General features: G+C 29.1%; 2 long non-coding RNA genes across 2 annotated transcripts; one reads left to right on the forward strand and one right to left on the reverse strand.

Annotated features, from left to right (window-relative positions):
* Positions 1–3,044: 3,044 nt before the first annotated feature.
* Positions 3,045–8,620, reverse strand: LOC126549360 (uncharacterized). Its single transcript, XR_007603496.1, has 3 exons — positions 8,551–8,620; positions 4,917–5,030; positions 3,045–3,135 (listed from the first exon to the last, which is right to left on the reverse strand). It is a non-coding gene; the product is annotated as an uncharacterized LOC126549360 (long non-coding RNA).
* Positions 8,621–14,175: 5,555 nt separating this feature from the next.
* Positions 14,176–15,822, forward strand: LOC126555915 (uncharacterized). Its single transcript, XR_007607010.1, has 3 exons — positions 14,176–14,434; positions 14,805–14,928; positions 15,658–15,822. It is a non-coding gene; the product is annotated as an uncharacterized LOC126555915 (long non-coding RNA).
* Positions 15,823–17,308: the final 1,486 nt, after the last annotated feature.

A 17,308-nucleotide genomic window follows, 5' to 3' on the forward strand; every position in this document is an offset into this window, starting at 1 on the left:
TATGGATAAAATTTATTTTTCTTTGATTTTTTTCTTCATGTAATTTAAAAATGGACATGAATCAATCAATAAATCCTGAAAAAACATATTCACCTATATGGCAGGGGCGGCCCAAAAATGGATTTATTTATAAAATTTAATTTTCTTTGATTTTTTTTCATAAAAACTGAAAAATGGGCAAGAATCAATCAATAAATCCTGAAAAAACCATAATCACCTATATGGCAGGGGCGGCCCAAAAATGGATTTATGGATAAAATTTATTTTTCTTAGATTTTCTTCATGTAAATTTAAAAATGGACATGAATCAATCAATAAATCCTGAAAAAACATATTCACCTATATGGCAGGGGCGGCCCAAAAATGGATTTATGATAAAATTAATTTTCTTTTTGATTTTTTTTCATAAAATCTGAAAAATGGGCAAGAATCATCAATAAATCCTGAAAAAACCATAATCACCTATATGGCAGGGGCGGCCCAAAAATGGATTTATGAATAAAATTTAATTATCTTTGATTTTCTTCATGTAAATTTAAAAATGGGAATGAATCAATCAATAAATGCTGAAAAAACCATAATCACCTATATGGTAGGGGCGGCCCAAAAGTGGATTTATGGATAAAATATATTTTTCTTTGATTTTCTTCATGTAAATTTAAAAATTGGGCAAGAATCAATCAATAAATCCTGAAAAAACCATAATCACCTATATGGCAGGGGCGGCCCAAAAATGGATTTATGAATAAAATTTAATTTTCTTTGATTTTTTTTCATAAAATCTGAAAAATGGGCAAGAATCAATCAATAAATGCTGAAAAAACCATTATCACCTATATGGCAGGGGCGGCCCAAAATGGATTTATGAATAAAATTTAATTTTTCTTTGACTTTTTTCATGAAAATAGAAAAATGGGCACGCAACAATCAATATTTACTAAAAAAACCTTAATCACCTTTTTGGCAGGGGCTATATTGCGGGATAACTAAATATTCGTGATAATACTTATTGCGGGATAACTAAATATTCTTGATAATATATATTGCGGGATAACTAAATATTCGTGATAATATATATTGCGGGATAATATACATTGCGGGATAACTTAATATTTGTGATAATATATATTGCGGGATAACTAAATATTCGTGATAATATATATTGCGGGATAACTAAATATTCGGGATAATATATATTGCGGGATAACTAAATATTCGGGATAAATATATTTGCGGGATAACTAAATATTCGTGATAATATATATTGCGGGATAACTAAATATTCGTGATAATATATATTGCGGGATAACTAAATATTCGTGATAATATATATTGCGGGATAACTTAATATTCGTGATAATATATATTGCGGGATAACTAAATATGCCCAAAAATGGATTTATGAATAAAATTTAATTTTCTTTGATTTTTTTTCATATATTCTGAAAAATGGACATGAATCGATCAATAAATGCTGAAAAAACCATAATCACCTATATGGTAGGGGCGGCCCAAAAGTGGATTTATGGATAAAATATATTTTTCTTTGATTTTCTTCATGTAAATTTAAAAATTGGGCAAGAATCAATCAATAAATCCTAAAAAAACCATAATCACCTATATGGCTGGGGCGGCCCAAAAATGGATTTATGGATAAAATTTAATTTTCTTTGATTTTTTTTCATATATTCTGAAAAATGGACATGAATCGATCAATAAATGCTGAAAAAACCATAATCACCTATATGGCAGGGGCGGCCCAAAAATGGATTTATGAATAAAATTTAATTTTCTTTGATTTTTTTTCATAAAATCTGAAAAATGGACATGAATCAATCAATAAATCCTGAAAAAACATATTCACCTATATGGCATGGGCTGCCCAAAAATGGTTTTATGGATAAAATTTAATTTTCTTTGATTTTTTTTCATATATTCTGAAAAATGGGCAAGAATCAATCAATAAATCCTGAAAAAACCATAATCACCTATATGGCAGGGGCGGCCCAAAAATGGATTTATGGATACAATTTATTTTTCTTTGATTTTCTTCATGTAAATTTAAAAATGGGAATGAATCAATCAATTAATCCTGAAAAAACCATAATCACCTATATGGCAGGGGCGGCCCAAAAGTGGATTTATGGATAAAATTTAATTTTCTTTTTTTTTTTTCATATATTCTGAAAAATGGGCAAGAATCAATCAATAAATGCTGAAAAAACCATTATCACCTATATGGCAGGGGCGGCCCAAAAATGGATTTATGGATACAATTTATTTTTCTTTGATTTTCTTCATGTAAATTTAAAAATGGGCAAGAATCAATCAATAAATCCTAAAAAAACCATAATCACCTATATGGCAGGGGCGGCCCAAAAATGGATTTATGAATAAAATTTAATTTTCTTTGACTTTTTTCATGAAAATAGAAAAATGGGCACGCAACAATCAATATTACTAAAAAAACCTTAATCACCTTTTTGGCAGGGGCTATATTGCGGGATAACTAATATTCGTGATAATACTTATGCGGGATAACTAAATATTCTTGATAATATATATTGCGGGATAACTAAATATTCGTGATAATATATATTGCGGGATAATATACATTGCGGGATAACTTAATATTCGTGATAATATATATTGCGGATAACTAAATATTCGTGATAATATATATGCGGGATAACTAAATATTTGGGATAATATATATTGCGGGATAACTAAATATTCGGGATAATATATATTGCGGGATAACTAAATATTCGTGATAATATATATTGCGGGATAACTAAATATTCGTGATAATATATATTGCGGGATAACTAAATATTCGTGATAATATATATTGCGGGATAACTTAATATTCGTGATAATATATATTGCGGGATAACTAAATATGCCCAAAAATGGATTTATGAATAAAATTTAATTTTCTTTGTTTTTTTTTCATAAAATCTGAAAAATGGGCAAGAATCAATCATTAAATCATGAAAAAACCATAATCACCTATATGGCAGGGGCGGCCCAAAAATGGATTTATGGATACAATTTATTTTTCTTTGATTTTCTTCATGTAAATTTAAAAATGGGCAAGAATCAATCAATAAATCCTAAAAAAACCATAATCACCTATATGGCAGGGGCGGCCCAAAAATGGATTTATGAATAAAATTTAATTTTCTTTGACTTTTTCATGAAAATAGAAAAATGGGCACGCAACAATCAATATTTACTAAAAAAACCTTAATCACCTTTTTGGCAGGGGCTATATTGCGGGGAAACTAAATATTCGTGATAATACTTATTGCGGGATAACTAAATATTCTTGATAATATATATTGCGGGATAAAAAATATTCGTGATAATATATATGCGGGATAATATACATTGCGGGATAACTTAATATTTGTGATAATATATATTGCGCGGATAACTAAATATTCGTGATAATATATATTGCGGGATAACTAAATTCGGGATAATATATATTGCGGGATAACTAAATATTCGGGATAATATATATTGCGGGATAACTAAATATTCGTGATAATATATATTGCGGGATAACTAAATATTCGTGATAATATATATTGCGGGATAACTTAATATTCGTGATAATATATATTGCGGGATAACTAAATATGCCCAAAAATGGATTTATGAATAAAATTTAATTTTCTTTGATTTTTTTTCATAAAATCTGAAAAATGGGCAAGAATCAATCAATAAATCATGAAAAAACCATAATCACCTATATGGCAGGGGCGGCCCAAAAATGGATTTATGGATACAATTTAATTTTTTTTGATTTTTTTTCATATATTCTGAAAAATGGGCAAGAATCAATCAATAAATGCTGAAAAAACCATTATCACCTATATGGCAGGGGCGGCCCAAAAATGGATTTATGGATACAATTTATTTTTCTTTGATTTTCTTCATGTAAATTTAAAAATGGGCAAGAATCAATCAATAAATCCTAAAAAAACCATAATCACCTATATGGCAGGGGCGGCCCAAAAATGGATTTATGAATAAAATTTAATTTTCTTTGACTTTTTTCATGAAAATAGAAAAATGGGCACGCAACAATCAATATTTACTAAAAAAACCTTAATCACCTTTTTGGCAGGGGCTATATTGCGGGATAACTAAATATTCGTGATAATACTTATTGCGGGATAACTAAATATTCTTGATAATATATATTGCGGGATAACTAAATATTCGTGATAATATATATTGCGGGATAATATACATTGCGGGATAACTTAATATTCGTGATAATATATATTGCGGGATCACTAAATATTCGTGATAATATATATTGCGGGATAACTAAATATTTGGGATAATATATATTGCGGGATAACTAAATATTCGGGATAATATATATTGCGGGATAACTAAATATTCGTGATAATATATATTGCGGGATAACTAAATATTCGTGATAATATATATTGCGGGATAACTAAATATTCGTGATAATATATATTGCGGGATAACTTAATATTCGTGATAATATATATTGCGGGATAACTAAATATGCCCAAAAATGGATTTATGAATAAAATTTAATTTTCTTTGATTTTTTTTCATAAAATCTGAAAAATGGGCAAGAATCAATCATTAAATCATGAAAAAAACCATAATCACCTATATGGTAGGGGCAGCCCAAAAGTGGATTTATGGATAAAATTTATTTTTCTTTTTGCTTTTCTCTTCATGTAAATTTAAAAATGGACATGAATCAATCAATAAATCCCGAAAAAACCATAATCACCTATATGGCAGGGGCGGCCCAAAAATGGATTTATGGATAAAATTTAATTTTCTTTGATTTTTTTTCATATATTCTGAAAAATGGGCAAGAATCAATCAATAAATGCTGAAAAAACCATTATCACCTATATGGCAGGGGCGGCCCAAAAATGGATTTATGAATAAAATTTAATTTTCTTTGACTTTTTTCATGAAAATAGAAAAATGGGCACGCAACAATCAATATTTACTAAAAAAACCTTAATCACCTTTTTGGCAGGGGCTATATTGCGGGATAACTAAATATTCGTGATAATACTTATTGCGGGATAACTAAATATTCTTGATAATATATATTGCGGGATAACTAAATATTCGTGATAATATATATTGCGGGATAATATACATTGCGGGATAACTTAATATTTGTGATAATATATATTGCGGGATAACTAAATATTCGTGATAATATATATTGCGGGATAACTAAATATTCGTGATAATATATATTGCGGGATAACTTAATATTCGTGATAATATATATTGCGGGATAACTAAATATTCGTGATAATATATATTGCGGGATAACTAAATATTCGTGATAATATATATTGCGGGATAACTAAATATTCGTGATAATATATTGCGGGATAACTAAATATGCCCAAAAATGGATTTATGAATAAAATTTAATTTTCTTTGATGATTTTTTTTCATAAAATCTGAAAAATGGGCAAGAATCAATCAATAAATCATGAAAAAACCATAATCACCTATATGGCAGGGGCGGCCCAAAAATGGATTTATGGATACAATTTATTTTTCTTTTTTTTTTTTCATATATTCTGAAAAATGGGCAAGAATCAATCAATAAATGCTGAAAAAACCATTATCACCTATATGGCAGGGGCGGCCCAAAAATGGATTTATGGATACAATTTATTTTTCTTTGATTTTCTTCATGTAAATTTAAAAATGGGCAAGAATCAATCAATAAATCCTAAAAAAACCATAATCACCTATATGGCAGGGGCGGCCCAAAAATGGATTTATGAATAAAATTTAATTTTCTTTGACTTTTTTCATGAAAATAGAAAAATGGGCACGCAACAATCAATATTTACTAAAAAAAACTTAATCACCTTTTTGGCAGGGGCTATATTGCGGGATAACTAAATATTCGTGATAATACTTATTGCGGGATAACTAAATATTCTTGATAATATATATTGCGGGATAACTAAATATTCGTGATAATATATATTGCGGGATAATATACATTGCGGGATAACTTAATATTCGTGATAATATATATTGCGGGATCACTAATATTCGTGATAATATATATTGGCGGGATAACTAATATTTGGGATAATATATATTGCGGGATAACTAAATATTCGGGATAATATATATTGCGGATAACTAAATATTCGTGATAATATATATTGCGGGATAACTAACTATTCGTGATAATATATATTGCGGGATAACTAAATATTCGTGATAATATATATCGGGATAACTTAATATTCGTGATAATATATATTGCGGGATAACAAATATGCCCAAAAATGGATTTATGAATAAAATTTAATTTTCTTTGATTTTTTTTCATAAAATCTGAAAAATGGGCAAGAATCATTAAATAATCATGAAAAACCACATATATGGCAGGGCATAGGGAGGGGCGGCCCAAAATGGATTTATGGATACAATTTATTTTTCTTTGATTTTCTTCATGTAATTTAAAAATGGGCAAGAATCAATCAATAAATCCTAAAAAAACCATAATCACCTATTGGCAGGGGGCGGCCCAAAAATGGATTTATGAATAAAATTTAATTTTCTTTGATTTTCTTCATGTAAATTTAAAAATGGGAATGAATCTATCAATAAATCCTGAAAAAACCATAATCACCTATATGGCAGGGGCGGCCCAAAAATGGATTTATGGATAAAATTTAATTTTCTTTGATTTTTTTTTTTTCTATATTCTGAAAAATGGGCAAGAATCAATCAATAAATGCTAAAAAAACCATTATCACATCACCTTCTGGCAGGGGGCGGCCCAAAAATGGATTTATGGATAACATTTAATTTTCTTTGATTTTTTTTCATATATTCTGAAAAATGGACATGAATCGATCAATAAATGCTGAAAAAACCATAATCACCTATATGGTAGGGGCAGCCCAAAAGTGGATTTATGGATAAAATTTATTTTTCTTTGCTTTTCTTCATGTAAATTTAAAAATGGACATGAATCAATCAATAAATCCCGAAAAAACCATAATCACCTATATGGCAGGGGCGGCCCAAAAATGGATTTATGGATAAAATTTAATTTTCTTTGATTTTTTTTCATATATTCTGAAAAATGGGCAAGAATCAATCAATAAATGCTGAAAAAACCATTATCACCTATATGGCAGGGGCGGCCCAAAAATGGATTTATGATAAAATTTAATTTTCTTTGACTTTTTTCATGAAAATAGAAAAATGGGCACGCAACAATCAATATTTACTAAAAAAACCTTAATCACCTTTTTGGCAGGGGCTATATTGCGGGATAACTAAATATTCGTGATAATACTTATTGCGGGATAACTAAATATTCTTGATAATATATATTGCGGGATAACTAAATATTCGTGATAATATATATTGCGGGATAATATACATTGCGGGATAACTTAATATTTGTGATAATATATATTGCGGGATAACTAAATATTCGTGATAATATATATTGCGGGATAACTAAATATTCGGGATAATATATATTGCGGGATAACTAAATATTCGGGATAATATATATTGCGGGATAACTAAATATTCGTGATAATATATATTGCGGGATAACTAAATATTCGTGATAATATATATTGCGGGATAACTAAATATTCGTGATAATATATATTGCGGGATAACTAAATATGCCCAAAAATGGATTTATGAATAAAATTTAATTTTCTTTGATTTTTTTTCATAAAATCTGAAAAATGGGCAAGAATCAATCAATAAATCCTGAAAAAACCATAATCACCTATATGGCAGGGGCGGCCCAAAAATGGATTTATGAATAAAATTTAATTATCTTTGATTTTCTTCATGTAAATTTAAAAATGGGAATGAATCAATCAATAAATGCTGAAAAAACCATAATCACCTATATGGTAGGGGCGGCCCAAAAGTGGATTTATGGATAAAATATATTTTTCTTTGATTTTCTTCATGTAAATTTAAAAATTGGGCAAGAATCAATCAATAAATCCTGAAAAAACCATAATCACCTATATGGCAGGGGCGGCCCAAAAATGGATTTATGAATAAAATTAAATTTTCTTTGATTTTTTTTCATAAAATCTGAAAAATGGGCAAGAATCAATCAATAAATGCTGAAAAAACCATAATCACCTATATGGCAGGGGCGGCCCAAAAATGGATTTATGGATACAATTTATTTTTCTTTGATTTTCTTCATGTAAATTTAAAAATGGACATGAATCAATCAATAAATCCTGAAAAAACATATTCACCAATATGGCAGGCGCGGCCCAAAAATGGATTTATGGATAAAATTTAATTTTCTTTGATTTTTTTTCATATATTCTGAAAAATGGGCAAGAATCAATCAATAAATGCTGAAAAAACCATTATCACCTATATGGCAGGGGCGGACCAAAAATGGATTTATGAATAAAATTTAATTTTCTTTGACTTTTTTCATGAAAATAGAAAAATGGGCACGCAACAATCAATATTTACTAAAAAAACCTTAATCACCTTTTTGGCAGGGGCTATATTGCGGGATAACTAAATATTCGTGATAATATATATTGCGGGATAACTAAATATTCGGGATAATATAAATTGCGGGATAACTAAATATTCGGGATAATATATATTGCGGGATAACTAAATATTCGGGATAATATATATTGCGGGATAACTAAATATTCGGGATAATATATATTGCGGGATAACTAAATATTCGTGATAATATATATTGCGGGATAATATACATTGCGGGATAACTTAATATTCGTGATAATATATATTGCGGGATAACTAAATATTCGTGATAATATATATGCGGGATAACTAATATTCGGGATAATATATATTGCGGGATAACTAAATATTTGTGATAATATATATTGCGGGATAACTAAATATTCGTGATAATATATATTGCGGGATAACTAAATATTCGTGATATATATATTGCGGGATAACTTAATATTCGTGATAATATATATTGCGGGATAACTAATATGCCCAAAAATGGATTTATGAATAAAATTTAATTTTCTTTTCTTTGACTTTTTTTTCATAAAATCTGAAAAATGGGCAAGAATCAATCAATAAATCATGAAAAAACCATAATCACCTATATGGCAGGGGCGGCCCAAAAATGGATTTATGGATACAATTTATTTTTCTTTGATTTTCTTCATGTAAATTTAAAAATGGGCAAGAATCAATCAATAAATCCTAAAAAAACCATAATCACCTATATGGCAGGGGCGGCCCAAAAATGGATTTATGAATAAAATTTAATTTTCTTTGATTTTCTTCATGTAAATTTAAAAATGGGAATGAATCTATCAATAAATCCTGAAAAAACCATAATCACCTATATGGCAGGGGCGGCCCAAAAATGGATTTATGGATAAAATTTATTTTTCTTTGATTTTCTTCATGTAAATTTAAAAATGGACATGAATCAATCAATAAATCCTGAAAAAACATATTCACCTATATGGCAGGGGTGGCCCAAAAATGGATTTATGAATAAAATTTAATTTTCTTTGATTTTTTTTCATAAAATCTGAAAAATGGGCAAGAATCAAATTTTATCCATAAATCCATTTTTGGGCCGCCCCTGCCATATAGGTGATTATGGTTTTTTCAGGATTTATTTATTGTTGCTCATTTTTAAATTTACATGAAGAAAATCAAAGAAAAATAAATTTTATCCATAAATCCATTTTTGGGCCGCCCCTGCCATATAGGCGATTATGGTTTTTTTAGGATTTATTGATTGATTCGTGTCCATTTTTAAATTTACATGAAGAAAATCAAAGAAAAATAAATTTTTTCCATAAATCCATTTTCTGGCCGCCCCTGCCATATAGGCGATAATGGTTTTTTTAGGATTTATTGATTGATTCTTGCCCATTTTTCAGAATATTTGAAAAAAAATCAAAGAAAATTAAATTTTATCCATAAATCCATTTTTGGGCCGCCCCTGCCATATAGGTGATTATGGTTTTTTCAGGATTTATTGATTGATTCATGTCCATTTTTAAATTTACATGAAGAAAATCAAAGAAAAATAAATTTTATCCATAAATCCATTTTTGGGCCGCCCCTGCCATATAGGCGATTATGGTTTTTTTAGGATTTATTGATTGATTCTTGCCCATTTTCAAATTTTATGAAAAAAATCAAAGAAAATTAAATTTTATCCATAAATCCATTTTTGGGCCGCCCCTGCCATATAGGTGATTATGGTTTTTTCAGGATTTATTTATTGTTGCTCATTTTTAAATTTACATGAAGAAAATCAAAGAAAAATAAATTTTATCCATAAATCCATTTTTGGGCCGCCCCTGCCATATAGGTGATTATGGTTTTTTCAGGATTTATTTATTGTTGCTCATTTTTCAATTTACATGAAGAAAATCAAAGAAAAATAAATTTTATCCATAAATCCATTTTTGGGCCGCCCCTGCCATATAGGTGATTATGGTTTTTTCAGGATTTATTGATTGATTCATGTCCATTTTTAAATTTACATGAAGAAAATCAAAGAAAAATAAATTTTATCCATAAATCCATTTTTGGGCCGCCCCTGCCATATAGGTGATTATGGTTTTTTCAGCATTTATTGATTGATTCTTGCCCATTTTCAGATTTTATGAAAAAAAATCAAAGAAAATTAAATTTTATCCATAAATCCATTTTTGGGCCGCCCCTGCCATATAGGTGATTATGGTTTTTTCAGGATTTATTGATTGATTCATGTCCATTTTTAAATTTACATGAAGAAAATCAAAGAAAAATAAATTTTATCCATAAATCCATTTTTGGGCCGCCCCTGCCATATAGGTGATTATGGTTTTTTCAGGCTTTATTGATTGATTCGTGTCCATTTTTAAATTTACATGAAGAAAATCAAAGAAAATTAAATTTTATCCATAAATCCATTTTTGGGCCGCCCCTGCCATACAGGTGATTATGGTTTTTTCAGCATTTATTGATTGATTCTTGCCCATTTTTCAGAAAATATGAAAAAAAATCAAAGAAAATTAAATTTTATCTATAAATCCATTTTCGGGCCGCCCCTGCCATATAGGTGATTATGGTTTTTTCAGGATTTATTTATTGTTGCTCATTTTTAAATTTACATGAAGAAAATCAAAGAAAAATAAATTTTATCCATAAATCCATTTTTGGGCCGCCCCTGCCATATAGGTGATTATGGTTTTTTCAGCATTTATTGATTGATTCTTGCCCATTTTCAGATTTTATGAAAAAAAATCAAAGAAAATTAAATTTTATCCATAAATCCATTTTTGGGCCGCCCCTGCCATATAGGTGATTATGGTTTTTTCAGGATTTATTGATTGATTCATGTCCATTTTTAAATTACATGAAGAAAATCAAAGAAAAATAAATTTTATCCATAAATCCATTTTTGGGCCGCCCCTGCCATATAGGTGATTATGGTTTTTTCAGGCTTTATTGATTGATTCGTGTCCATTTTTAAATTTACATGAAGAAAATCAAAGAAAATTAAATTTTATCCATAAATCCATTTTCGGGCCGCCCCTGCCATATAGGTGATTATGGTTTTTTCAGGATTTATTTATTGCTGCTCATTTTTAAATTTACATGAAGAAAATCAAAGAAAATTAAATTTTATCCATAAATCCATTTTTGGGCCGCCCCTGCCATATAGTGATTATGGTTTTTTTCGGATTTATTTATTGTTGCTCATTTTTAAATTTACATGAAGAAAATCAAAGAAAAATAAATTTTATCCATAAATCCATTTTTGGGCCGCCCCTGCCATATAGGCGATTATGGTTTTTTTAGGATTTATTGATTGATTCTTGCCTATTTTCAAATTTTATGAAAAAAATCAAAGAAAATTAAATTTTATCCATAAATCCATTTTTGGGCCGCCCCTGCCATATAGGTGATAATGCTTTTTTCAGCATTTATGATTGATTCTTGCCCATTTTTCAGAATATTTGAAAAAAAATCAAAGAAATTAAATTTTAATCCATCCATAAATCCATTTTTGGGCCGCCCCTGCCATATAGGTGATAATAGCTTTTTCAGCATTTATTGATTGATTCTTGCCCATTTTCAGATTTTATGAAAAAAATCAAAGAAAATTAAATTTTATCCATAAATCCATTTTTGGGCCGCCCCTGCCATATAGGTGATTATGGTTTTTTCAGGATTTATTGATTGATTTATGTCCTTTTTTCAGATTTTATGAATTAAAATCAAAGAAAATTAAGTTTTATCCATAAATCCATTTTTGGGCCGCCCCTGCCATACAGGTGATTATGGTTTTTTCAGCATTTATTGATTGATTCTTGCCCATTTTTAAATTTACATGAAGAAAATCAAAGAAAATTAAATTTTATCCATAAATCCATTTTTGGGCCGCCCCTGCCATATAGGCGATTATGGTTTTTTTAGGATTTATTGATTGATTCGTGTCCATTTTTAAATTTACATGAAGAAAATCAAAGAAAAATAAATTTTTTCCATAAATCCATTTTTGGGCCGCCCCTGCCATATAGGCGATTATGGTTTTTTTAGGATTTATTGATTGATTCTTGCCCATTTTTCAGAATATTTGAAAAAAAATCAAAGAAAATTAAATTTTATCCATAAATCCATTTTTGGGCCGCCCCTGCCATATAGGTGATTATGGTTTTTTCAGGATTTATTGATTGATTCATGTCCATTTTTAAATTTACATGAAGAAAATCAAAGAAAAATAAATTTTATCCATAAATCCATTTTTTTGGCCGCCCCTGCCATATAGGTGATTATGGTTTTTTCAGCATTTATTGATTGATTCTTGCCCATTTTCAGATTTTATGAAAAAAAATCAAAGAAAATTAAATTTTATCCATAAATCCATTTTCGGGCCGCCCCTGCCATATAGGTGATTATGGTTTTTTCAGGATTTATTTATTGTTGCTCATTTTTAAATTTACATGAAGAAAATCAAAGAAAAATAAATTTTATCCATAAATCCATTTTTGGGCCGCCCCTGCCATATAGGTGATTATGGTTTTTTCAGGATTTATTTATTGTTGCTCATTTTTAAATTTACATGAAGAAAATCAAAGAAAATTAAATTTTATCCATAAATCCATTTTTGGGCCGCCCCTGCCATATAGGTGATTATGGTTTTTTCAGGATTTATTGATTGATTCATGTCCATTTTTAAATTTACATGAAGAAAATCAAAGAAAAATAAATTTTATCCATAAATCCATTTTTGGGCCGCCCCTGCCATATAGGTGATTATGGTTTTTTCAGGCTTTATTGATTGATTCGTGTCCATTTTTAAATTTACATGAAGAAAATCAAAGAAAATTAAATTTTATCCATAAATCCAATTTTGGGCCGCCCCTGCCATACAGGTGATTATGGTTTTTTCAGCATTTATTGATTGATTCTTGCCCATTTTTCAGAATATATGAAAAAAAATCAAAGAAAATTAAATTTTATCCATAAATCCATTTTTGGGCCGCCCCTGCCATATAGGCGATTATGGTTTTTTTAGGATTTATTGATTGATTCTTGCCCATTTTCAAATTTTATGAAAAAAATCAAAGAAAATTAAATTTTATCCATAAATCCATTTTTGGGCCGCCCCTGCCATATAGGTGATAATAGTTTTTTCAGCATTTATTGATTGATTCTTGCCCATTTTTCAGAATATTTGAAAAAAAATCAAAGAAAATTAAATTTTATCCATAAATCCATTTTCGGGCCGCCCCTGCCATATAGGTGATTATGGTTTTTTCAGGATTTATTTATTGTTGCTCATTTTTAAATTTACATGAAGAAAATCAAAGAAAAATAAATTTTATCCATAAATCCATTTTTGGGCCGCCCCTGCCATATAGGTGATTATGGTTTTTTCAGGATTTATTTATTGTTGCTCATTTTTAAATTTACATGAAGAAAATCAAAGAAAAATAAATTTTATCCATAAATCCATTTTTGGGCCGCCCCTGCCATATAGGTGATTATGGTTTTTTCAGCATTTATTGATTGATTCTTGCCCATTTTCAGATTTTATGAAAAAAAATCAAAGAAAATTAAATTTTATCCATAAATCCATTTTTGGGCCGCCCCTGCCATATAGGTGATTATGGTTTTTTCAGGATTTATTGATTGATTCATGTCCATTTTTAAATTTACATGAAGAAAATCAAAGAAAAATAAATTTTATCCATAAATCCATTTTTGGGCCGCCCCTGCCATATAGGTGATTATGGTTTTTTCAGGCTTTATTGATTGATTCGTGTCCATTTTTAAATTTACATGAAGAAAATCAAAGAAAATTAAATTTTATCCATAAATCCATTTTTGGGCCGCCCCTGCCATACAGGTGATTATGGTTTTTTCAGCATTTATTGATTGATTCTTGCCCATTTTCAGATTTTATGAAAAAAATCAAAGAAAATTAAATTTTATCCATAAATCCATTTTTGGGCCGCCCCTGCCATATAGGTGATTATGGTTTTTTCAGCATTTATTGATTGATTCTTGCCCATTTTTCAGAAAATATGAAAAAAAATCAAAGAAAGAAAATAAATTTTATCCATAAATCCATTTTTGGCCGCCTCTGCCATATAGGCGATTATGGTTTTTTTAGGATTTATTGATTGATTCTTGCCCATTTTCAAATTTTATGAAAAAAATCAAAGAAAATTAAATTTTATCCATAAATCCATTTTTGGGCCGCCCCTGCCATATAGGTGATAATAGCTTTTTCAGCATTTATTGATTGATTCTTGCCCATTTTTCAGAATATTTGAAAAAAAATCAAAGAAAATTAAATTTTATCCATAAATCCATTTTTGGGCCGCCCCTGCCATATAGGTGGTAATAGCTTTTTCAGCATTTATTGATTGATTCTTGCCCATTTTCAGATTTTATGAAAAAAAATCAAAGAAAATTAAATTTTATCCATAAATCCATTTTTGGGCCGCCCCTGCCATATAGGTGATTATGGTTTTTTCAGCATTTATTGATTGATTCTTGCCCATTTTCAGATTTTATGAAAAAAAATCAAAGAAAATTAAATTTTATCCATAAATCCATTTTCGGGCCGCCCCTGCCATATAGGTGATTATGGTTTTTTCAGGATTTATTTATTGTTGCTCATTTTTAAATTTACATGAAGAAAATCAAAGAAAAATAAATTTTATCCATAAATCCATTTTTGGGCCGCCCCTGCCATATAGGTGATTATGGTTTTTTCAGGATTTATTTATTGTTGCTCATTTTTAAATTTACATGAAGAAAATCAAAGAAAATTAAATTTTATCAATAAATCCATTTTTGGGCCGCCCCTGCCATACAGGGGATTATGGTTTTTTCAGTATTTATTGATTGATTCTTGCCCATTTTTCAGAATATATGAAAAAAATCAAAGAAAATTAAATTTTATCCATAAATCCATTTTTGGGCCGCCCCTGCCATATAGGCGATTATGGTTTTTTTAGGATTTATTGATTGATTCTTGCCCATTTTCAAATTTTATGAAAAAAATCAAAGAAAATTAAATTTTATCCATAAATCCATTTTTGGGCCGCCCCTGCCATATAGGTGATAATAGCTTTTTCAGCATTTATTGATTGATTCTTGCCCATTTTCAGATTTTATGAAAAAAAATCAAAGAAAATTAAATTTTATCCATAAATCCATTTTTGGGCCGCCCCTGCCATATAGGTGATTATGGTTTTTTCAGCATTTATTGATTGATTCTTGCCCATTTTTCAGAAAATATGAAAAAAAATCAAAGAAAATTAAATTTTATCCATAAATCCATTTTTGGGCCGCCTCTGCCATATAGGCGATTATGGTTTTTTTAGGATTTATTGATTGATTCTTGCCCATTTTCAAATTTTATGAAAAAAATCAAAGAAAATTAAATTTTATCCATAAATCCATTTTTGGGCCGCCCCTGCCATATAGGTGATAATAGTTTTTTCAGCATTTATTGATTGATTCTTGCCCATTTTTCAGAATATTTGAAAAAAAATCAAAGAAAATTAAATTTTATCCATAAATCCATTTTTGGGCCGCCCCTGCCATATAGGTGATTATGGTTTTTTCAGCATTTATTGATTGATTCTTGCCCATTTTCAGATTTTATGAATTAAAATCAAAGAAAATTAAGTTTTATCCATAAATCCATTTTTGGGCCGCCCCTGCCATATAGGTGATTATGGTTTTTTCAGCATTTATTGATTGATTCTTGCCATTTTCAGATTTTATGAAAAAAATCAAAGAAAATTAAATTTTATCCATAAATCCATTTTTGGGCCGCCCCTGCCATATAGGTGATTATGGTTTTTTCAGGATTTATTTATTGTTGCTCATTTTTAAATTTACATGAAGAAAATCAAAGAAAAATAAATTTTATCCATAAATCCATTTTTGGGCCGCCCCTGCCATATAGGTGATTATGGTTTTTTCAGCATTTATTGATTGATTCTTGCCCATTTTTAAATTTACATGAAGAAAATCAAAGAAAAATAAATTTTATCCATAAATCCATTTTTGGGCCGCCCCTGCCATATAGGTGATTATGGTTTTTTCAGCATTTATTGATTGATTCTTGCCCATTTTCAGATTTTATGAAAAAAATCAAAGAAAATTAAATTTTAAATTTTTATCCATAAATCCATTTTTGGGCCGCCCCTGCCATATAGGTGATTATGTTTTTTTCAGGATTTATTGATTGATTCATGTCCATTTTTAAATTTACATGAAGAAAATCAAAGAAAAATAAATTTTATCCATAAATCCATTTTTGGGCCGCCCCTGCCATATAGGTGATTATGGTTTTTTCAGGCTTTATTGATTGATTCGTGTCCATTTTTAAATTTACATGAAGAAAATCAAAGAAAATTAAATTTTATCCATAAATCCATTTTTGGGCCGCCCCTGCCATACAGGTGATTATGGTTTTTTCAGCATTTATTGATTGATTCTTGCCCATTTTTCAGAATATATGAAAAAAAATCAAAGAAAATTAAATTTTATCCATAAATCCATTTTTGGGCCGCCCCTGCCATATAGGCGATTATGGTTTTTTTAGGATTTATTGATTGATTCTTGCCCATTTTCAAATTTTATGAAAAAAATCAAAAAAATTAAATTTTATCCATAAATCATCCATAATCCATTTTTGGGCCGCCCCTGCCATATAGGTGATAATAGCTTTTTCAGCATTTATTGATTGATTCGTGTC

Source organism: Aphis gossypii, chromosome 1 (genome assembly GCF_020184175.1).
Source record: "Aphis gossypii isolate Hap1 chromosome 1, ASM2018417v2, whole genome shotgun sequence".
Classification (NCBI taxonomy): domain Eukaryota; kingdom Metazoa; phylum Arthropoda; class Insecta; order Hemiptera; family Aphididae; genus Aphis; species Aphis gossypii.